Here is a 9,674-nt window from a genome sequence, read left to right as displayed (position 1 = left end):
AGTCCCACATTTCACTCCCTGGAACCCATCAGTCAGAATTACATCACTGTGAAAACACCATGAACCAAGAACACCTGTCTAGAATACAGCGACAAACAGTAACACCTGTTGAGGGTGACGATTTAAATGTGTACGTGTGTTTTACATTATAGCCTGGAGGAAGATATCCTGACCTGCAATGACTTCATGCTTTCATATGAAATTTTCACATCTCTCATTTAGAGAGCAGGTGTGATGCATTACATCCGCATATGTCTTATATTTACTTCATCACCATCCTCATCATCATCATCATCATCATCATCATCAATGATTCCATTACCTGTCATTGCAATAATTTCTAATGAAACAATAGTCATTTCATTTGGTCCATGCGGTTGTTTTCTACAGAATGCAACAGTCTAGTTCCAGAAATATTCATTTCCTTACAGAGAAACTGATTTTTAGTGATAAAGCTTTCAAGACAGACCAACCATGAGGTCTGGGGTTACACAATAGTATACACTTTATTATTTAGAAGTTTATAAATGAACTGACAGTATTTTTGAAAACAGAGTTTGAACGGAGTTGAAAGTGACTTTGTAACTCAACTGGTAGAGTATTGCATTTGCAACACGAAGGTCGCAGGTTTGACTCCCAGACAAAACACACAAATGAATGCCTTGAAAGCACTGTGAGCAACTTTGAATAAAAGTGTTTGCTAAACACGCAAGTGCTTGATCCACCCTTGTTTTATATTGCAGACTTGAGCTGATGGTTAATTGCATAGTGTTGCAAGGGTTTAAACTAACCCTTTAAATATTTAGACCGCTTCAATTCTTCAGAAACAGACGCATTGCCTTAATCCACATGACGCTGTGTGTGTCAGTTTCTCACACCTACTTTGACAATTGAATTGTTTAGAAATGGTCAGGCATTGTTACTCCCACACAAGAGGAAGCATTCCAAACTATAAATACATGCGTTTCTAATTATGGCTTAAGAAACATTTCATTGTGTGCTCTTTAGCACTTTTAAGCAAAATTTAGCATTTTAGTTATCTCATATAATGTTTTTTTGAGAAATTAAACTTGAAACTATTCGACTGTAATTAAACTATTTCCATGCAACGCACTAATAAAATGAATACACTTTAAAGGGATAGTTCACCCAAAAATGAAAATTAGCCCATGATTTACTCACCCTCAAGCCATCCTAGGTGTATATGACATTCTTCTTTCAGACGAATACAGTCGCAGTTATATTAAAAAATGTCCTGGCTCTTCCAAGCTTTATAATGGCAGTGAATGGGCTTTTCTGTTTTGAAGTCCATAAAAGTGCATCTATCCATCATAAAAGTGTATCTATCCATCATAAAAGTGCATCTATCCATCATAAAGGTGCATCTATCCATCATAAAAGTGCTCCACACTGAGGGGTTAATAAAGGCCTTCTGAAGCGAAGCAAAGGGTTTGTGTAAGAATAATATCTATATTTAAAACTTTATAAAGTAAAATAACTAGCTTCCGGCCAAACGAACATATGGATTCGACTTAAGTCTAAGCGCAACTTATGCAAGTAATGCGGATATTTATGCTACATCATGACGCACTACGTTACTTCCGACGTCACAAGTTGCGTAAGTTGCACTTTAGACTTAAGTGGAATCCGTATGGCCATTTGGCTGGAAGCTAGAATTTTACTTTGTAACGTGTTACAGTTTTTTTCTCGATTGCTTAAAGACATTTCTTGAAACTATGCCTTGTATTCTCAAAACAGTAAACACAAATCCATAACGTCTCACCCAATTCCTCACACATCCTATTTTCAGGTCAAAATGAAGCTCTACACTCAAAACCATTCACTCTTGCTGAAAAACCAAACTTTGCCCTCAGACAGGACACACTAGCCCTCACAATCACACACACTACAACATAGTCTTACACACATGGTGCAATAAATTCAAAACAACATTTCCAAACTGGTAAGTTATGTTGCTTGTGGTTCCCCCCCTCACAAACCTTTTCACATGATGAACACAAAAGACACCAATGGATACATTGGCACATTTTTGATTCCTTAATGTACAGTACAGTACAATACACCAAACAAACAAATAAACAAAAAATCTTGTCAGCATCACAGGCTATATTGGCCCTAGCCAGACAGCAGGGGTAAAATCTTCTTGCATGCCTGTTCCCACCTCCCTCATCCTCTTCCTTCACCTCTTCCTCCACTCCCATCTACTCCTCCTCCTTCATGTCTTTCTGAATCCATTGTTCCAAAACCCAATGAACTGACTCTGGCCCTTTCATCTATCTATTGAAGGTTCTGATTGGTGTGTGATCAATTTTGACACGTAGTGTTTCCACTTGGGTAATTGTGTGCTAACTGAGCTGAAGCTGTGCTGACTTGAGTGAACAATACTGAATGCTAGTGCTTTCTAAATGACAACATGGTGTAGGCAATGAGAAATGAAGGGATTTGTGTGTAGAGTTTTGCAGTGACAGTTCAACAAATCTGACTTATGTGTCAAAACAGGAGAATAGTGTTTATAGTTTAGGGAAATGGGTGTGCTTTTTGATAAATGGTGTTATGGTTTTGAAATTTTAGTTCAAAAGCCTGGTTATAGTGTTTAAGCAATCAACAAAAACTGTAAATATTACAGTTTTTCTCGATTGCTTAAACACTATAACCAGGCTTTTGAACTAAAATTTCAAAACCATAACGCCATTTATCAAAAAGCACACCCATTTCCCTAAACTATAAACACTATTCCCTGTTTTGACACATGAGTCAGATTTGTTGAACTGTCACTGCAAAACTCTACACACAAATCCCTTCATTTCTCATTGCATAGACCATGTTGTCATTTAGAAAGCACTAGCATTCAATATTGTTCACTCAAGTCAGCGCAGCTTCAGCTCAGTTAGCACACAATTATCCAGGTGGAAACACTAAGAGTCAAAATTTAACACACATCAATCAGAACCTTCAATAGATATATAAAAGGGCCCAAATCAGTTTATTGCGTTTTGGAACAATGGATCCAGAAAGACATGAAGGAAGAGCGATAAGAATGAGGAGGAAGGGCAAGGACAAGAAGACAAGCAGTCTCAGATGAAATTCAAGCCACTCTTGTTGCCCATGTCTTTGTCAATGGTGTGACTATGAGGGAGGCTCGGCTACGAGTAAGGCCAAATTTGAGACGCTTCACCGTCGCCTCGAGAACCTTCATGGAGGTGTGGTGGCAAACAAAATTCTATCACTGAATAAGAGACAAACATTTCCAATAGTCTTTGATGAGGTGTATTTTCTTGCAAGAAAAGGCCAGCAGTCGTACAGTCACACAGTGTGGCTGCAGTGACAGTGAAGGGAGGGCATCCTTTCTCCTTTATAGTCTTGACTCCCAGAATGTTATCTTTCTAGGCAAATGATGGTATTTCAACCATATGTGGCACATTCTTAGACGTATCCATCATATTTTATAGTGGAGACCTTCCTGTCACGTCCCAACACTCTTTACCATTCCAATACAATTCGAATTCCATATTAGAATATGGTTTGTGTGTGCTCTTTTACTGTCATATGTTGGTCACACACATCTTACTGTAAGTAAATATAAATAAATAAAAATTAGAGGAGAGAGTAAAAAAAAAAGAGTAAAAAAAAAAAAGAGTAAAACAGGAAAAAATATATATTTTTGTGTGTGTGTGTTTTCTGTGTATGAAAAATGTGCCAATGTATCCACTGGTTGTGTCTTTTGTGTTCATCATGTGAAAAGGTTTGTGAGGGGGGGAACCACAAGCAACATAACTTACCAGTTTTGGAAATGTTGTTTTGAATTTATTGCACCAGTGTCTTAGACTATGTTGTAGTGTGTGTGATTTTGAGGGCTTGTGTGTCCTGTCTGAGGGCAAAGTTTGGTTTTTCAGCAAGAGTGAATGGTTTTGAGTGTAGAGCTTCATTTTGACCTGAAAATAGGATGTTTGGGGAATTGGGTGAGACGTTATGGATTTGTGTTTATAGTTTTGAGAATACGAGGCATAGTTTCAAGAAATGTGTTTAAGCAATCGAGAAAAACTGTAATATTTTTCTGACACAAACGCATAGCTTCGCTTCAGAAGGCCTTTATTAACCCCCCTGGAGCCGCATGGAGCACTTTTATGATGGATAGATGCACTTTTATGATGGATAGATGCACTTTTATGATGGATAGATATACTTTTATGATGGATAGATGCACTTTTATGATGGATAGATATACTTTTATGATGGATAGATGCACTTTTATGATGGACAGATACACTTTTATGATGGATAGATGCACTTTTATGATGGATAGATGCACTTTTATGATGGATAGATGCACTTTTATGGACTTCAAAACAGAAAAGGCCATTCACTGCCATTATAAAGCTTGGAAGAGCCAGGACATTTTTTTAATATAACTCTGATTGTATATGTCTGAAAGAAGAATGTCATATACACCTAGGATGACTTGAGGGTGAGTAAATCATGGGCTAATTTTCATTTTTGGGTGAACTATCCCTTGAAGTCTGCTTGCATAAAATCCTTTGCCAAATCAATTAAAGTGTTGTAGACTAAATGTACAGTGTACAATGTATCAAATATAGTTGAGGTACACTGTAAATACAAGTACTGTCTGTAGATGAAAGTGAAACAGTGCACACCCTGTTTTTAATGAGCGGCACTGCCATTAAATGACGTGAAACTGTCATGATAATCAGCACGTAGACACTAGGCATGAATGAAACACTATAATGAGAATTATCCGAGAACAATGACCCACATCTCGCTAACAAACCAAGAACTCTGATGCACGCTGTTCTGCCTGTCAAGTTGCATCTGTTGCCATTGCAAAAACACAAGCTCAGTCAAACATGGTCATGAGAACTGTTCCCTTCTATTACTGAGAATCTACACTCTACAGTCAGACCAGATTAACCCTTTTAAAGCCTGACATATGAAAGTTTGCATATGTGTTTTTGTTGAGTATCATATTTGATACATCAGGCTTTTGTGGCTCAGATTTATGAAGCTCAGACTCGAGGAGGAAAAAACAGAGTCCCAAATACTCTAATGTTAAAATCTTTATAACAGTATAGACTATTTAGGCTACATAAAATGCACATCAATATCAGTTGTCGCTCTATATCTCCCAATAATATATCTTATTAAGATGATATTTAAATGCTTAGTTTTATGATCAAAGCTCTGTAGTTTTTAGATTGAGAGAGTACGAAATAAATGTTCCTCAAAAACTTGATGTATCGTATTTGCTTCTCATATTTTAGCATGGTTAATCAAGTAAATCTAAGTGCTTCATTACAGTAAGTGTTCATATTACTAACCATAAAAAATTATTCTTACATTTACTTTAAAAATGCATACAAATTTCACAGCAAAAAAAGACACGTGAACCATGACCTGAAGGGGGACATTTTAGGCCTTTTACTTGCTAAAAAAGAGTAAACTACATCAATACGACAGCACAAAAAAAATGCTCCATCCATGAGAGCTCCAGATGAGTCTGCATTAGTTCACAGTGACTGATGCAGCCGTAATGCTGCTGACCTCCTGTTTAGCGATAACAGAATTGCACTAATCTACTTTAATAACGAAATGCATGTTTTAAGATCAGACACGTTTAGCTTGAAGAAGCAAATACAATGTTAATGTCACCACATACCAAGCTGCATTGCTCCACACCACTGAAACCATAAGTCATACAGTTCAAATTCACACCCACGAGAGCATTCACTCTCATACCTGTGAGTGTTTGAGCGTTAATTTTAGTAAGGTGACGCAAAGCCTATGCGGCCCTTCCTAAAGTAAACATGCCAGGCCTGAGGCAGGGATTCCAGACCTGAGGCTTCACCCGCAGCAGACATTCCTCCACTCGTGCTCACCGAGAAAACCCAGAAACCACAGAGGGTGAGAAATGAAGGTGCTGCCCTTTGATTGGACGGAAGCGCTCGTTCATATCATGAAGAAGCTGATGACAGACACACGGGAGAATTATCCCTTTTGTGGTAACGACCCCTTCCACAAGGATTCCTCCTAAAAGTTCACGCCATTTAGATGTTGTAGTGCATCTCAAGTGACCGTACACCAACCAACTAGCCATCAGCTGCAAGTTAAAACAAATAAAAAACTGCATGTCTGGACTATAAGCTCGGTTTTCCTGAGATCCCAAATGGGAGGCAAGTTCTAGATTAAACTATGCTGCCAGTATATGTGCTTGACTAAAGATTTCTTTTTAAGTCTTGAGAAATCCCACAATGTGTATCAGAAATTAGTCAAAGCAAGTTTTATCAAAAACTGGATTTGCTAAACTCTTAGTTTTGAGTGTTGAAGTATTGACTCATAATCACATCAAACAACTTACTGCAAAATTATGCATCTACTTCAAGTTGAGGCAAATATTCACCAAGTATAATTTTCAGAGGAAGTGAGTAAATACATGCTTCAGCAATCTTGAGTCAATAAATGTGATTCTACATTGGAAATTTACTTTTAAATAATTTTCACTCAGAAACTGCTAAATTCCTCAAATAACTGCAAAGAAACAGCAAGTGACACATTGACTTTAAGGGATAGTTCAATCGAAAATAAACATGTTGGCATCATTTACTCACCCTCATGTTATTTTAAACCTGTATACATGTCTTTGTGAGAAATGAAGGTGCTGCCGTTTGATTGGACGGAAGCGCTCGTTCATATCATGAAGACGCTGATGACAGACACACAGGAGAATTAGCCCTTTTGTGGTAACGACCCCTTTCACAAGGATTCCTCCTAAAAGTTCACGCCATTTAGATGTTGTAGTGCATCTCAAGTGACCCGTACACCAACTAGCCATCAGCTGCAAGTTACAGTTTTTCTCAATTGCTTAAACACATTTCTTGAAACTATGCCTCGTATTCTCAAAACTATAAACACAAATCCATAACGTCTCACCCAATTCCCCAAACATCCTATTTTCAGGTCAAAATGAAGCTCTACACTCAAAACCATTCACTCTTGCTGAAAAACCAAACTTTGCCCTCAGACAGGACACACAAGCCCTCAAAATCACACACACTACAACATAGTCTAACACACTGGTGTAATAAATTCAAAACAACATTTCCAAAACTGGTAAGTTATGTTGCTTGTGGTTCCCCCCATCACAAACCTTTTCACATGATGAGCACAAAAGACACAACCAATGGATACATTGGCACATTTTTATTCATTCATGTACTACACAGTACAACACACACACAACAAAACAAAACAAACATTTTTTCCCTGCTTTACTTTTTTTTTATTCTCTCCTCTAATTTTTTTTTTTTATATTTACTTACAGTAAGATGTGTGTGACCATCATATGACAGTAAAAGAGCACACACAAACCTTATTCTAATATGGAATTGTATTGGAATGGTAAAGAGTGTTGGTACGTGACAGGAGGGCCTCCACTCAAGGATAAAATATGATGAACAAGTCTAAGAATGTTCCACATATGGTTGAAATACCATAATTTGCCTAGAAAGATAACATTCTGGGAGTCAAGACTATAAAGGAGAAGAGATGCCCTCCCCTCACTGTCACACTCTGCAGCCACTCTGTGTGACTGTACGACTGCTGGCCTTTTCTTGCAAGAAAATACACCTCATCAAAGACTATTGGAAATGTTTGTCTTTTATTCAGTGATAGAATTTTGTTTGCCACCACACCTCCCTGAAGGTTCTCGAGGCGACGGTAAAGCGACTCAAATTTGGCCTTACTCGTAGCCGAGCCTCCCTCATAGTCATACCATTGATAAAGACATGGGCAACTAGAGTGGCTTGAATTTCATCTGAGACTGCTTGTCTTCTTGCTCTTGCCCTTCGTCCTCGTCCTCCTCCTTATCCCTCCTCGATCTCTTCCTTCATGTCTTTCTGGATCCATTGTTCCAAAACTCAATAAACTGATTTGGGCCCTTTTACCTATCTATTGAAGGATTTGATTGATGTGTGTTAAATTTTGACTCATAGTGTTTCCACCTGGGTAATTGTGTGCTAACTGAGCTGAAGCTGTGCTGACTTGAGTGAACAATATTGAATGCTAGTGCTTTCTAAATGACAACATGGTCTAAGCAATGAGAAATGTAGGGATTTGTGTGTAGAGTTTTGCAGTGACAGTTCAACAAATCTGACTCATGTGTCAAAACAGGGAATAGTGTTTATAGTTTAGGGAAATGGATGTGCTTTTTGATAAATGGCGTTATGGTTTTGAAATTTTAGTTCAAAAGCCTGGTTATACTGTTTAAGCAATCGAGAAAAACTGTAAAACAAATAAAAAACTGCATGTCTGGACTATGCTAGCTCGGTTTTCCTGAGATCCCAAATGGAAGTTCTTGATCAAACTATGCTGCCAGTATATGTGCTTGACTAAAGATTTCTTTTTAAGTCTTGAGAAATCCCACAATGTGTATCAGAAATTAGTCAAAGCAAGTTTTATCAACAACTGGATTTGCTAAACTCTTAGTTTTGAGTGTTGAAGTATTGACTCATCACATCAAACAACTTACTGCAAAATTATGCATCTACTTCAAGTTGAGGCAAATATTCCTAGAACACCATGCACCAAGTATAATTTTCAGAGGAAGTGAGTAAATGCATGCTTCAGCAATCTTGAGTCAATAAATGTGATTCTACATTGAAAATAAATTTACTTTAAAATAATTTTCACTCAGAAACTGCTAAATTCCTCAAATAACTGCAAAGAAACAGCAAGTGACACATTGACTTTAAGGGATAGTTCAATCGAAAATAAACATGTTGGCATCATTTACTCACCCTCATGTTATTTTTAAACCTGTATACATGTCTTTGTGAGAAATGAAGGTGCTGCCGTTTGATTGGACGGAAGCGCTCGTTCATATCATGAAGAAGCTGATGACAGACACACGGGAGAATTAGCCCTTTTGTGGTTACGACCCCTTTCACAAGGATTTCTCCTAAAAGTTCACGCCATTTAGATGTTGTAGTGCATCTCAAGTGACCCATACACCAACTAGCCATCAGCTGCAAGTTAAAACAAATCAAAAACTGCATGTCTGTACTATGCATGTCGGTTTTCCTGAGATCCCAAATGGAAGTTCTTGACCAAACTATGCCGCCAGGATATGTGCTTGACTAAAGATTTCTTTTTAAGTCTTGAGAAATCCCACAATGTGTCACTGCCGTAATAGATACATTGGAAATGAGACTCAGTAGTGTACAGTATATGAGAAATTAGTATAACCAAGTTTAATCAAAAACTGGATTTGCACTCTTAAAACTCTTAGTTTTGAGTGTTGAAGTATTGACTCATCACATCAAACAACTTACTGCAAAATTATGCATCTACTTCAAGTTGAGGCAAATATTCCTAGAACACCATGCACCAAGTATAATTTTCAGAGTGAGTAAGTGAGTAAATACATGCTTCAGCATTCTTGAGTCAATAAATGTGATTCTACATTGAAAATAAATGTTGTAAAATTTACTTTTAAATCATTTTCACTCTAAGAAACTGCTAAATTCATCAAATAACTACAAAGAAACAGCAAGTGACACACTGACTTTAAGGGATAGTTCAATCGAAAATAAACATGTTGGCATCGTTTACTCACCCTCATGTTATTTTAAACCTGTATACAT

The sequence above is a fragment of the Abramis brama genome (assembly GCF_963993115.1).
Source record: "Abramis brama genome assembly, chromosome: 5".
In the NCBI taxonomy this organism is placed as follows: Eukaryota; Metazoa; Chordata; class Actinopteri; order Cypriniformes; family Leuciscidae; genus Abramis; species Abramis brama.
Note: the sequence above shows the minus strand (reverse complement) of the source record.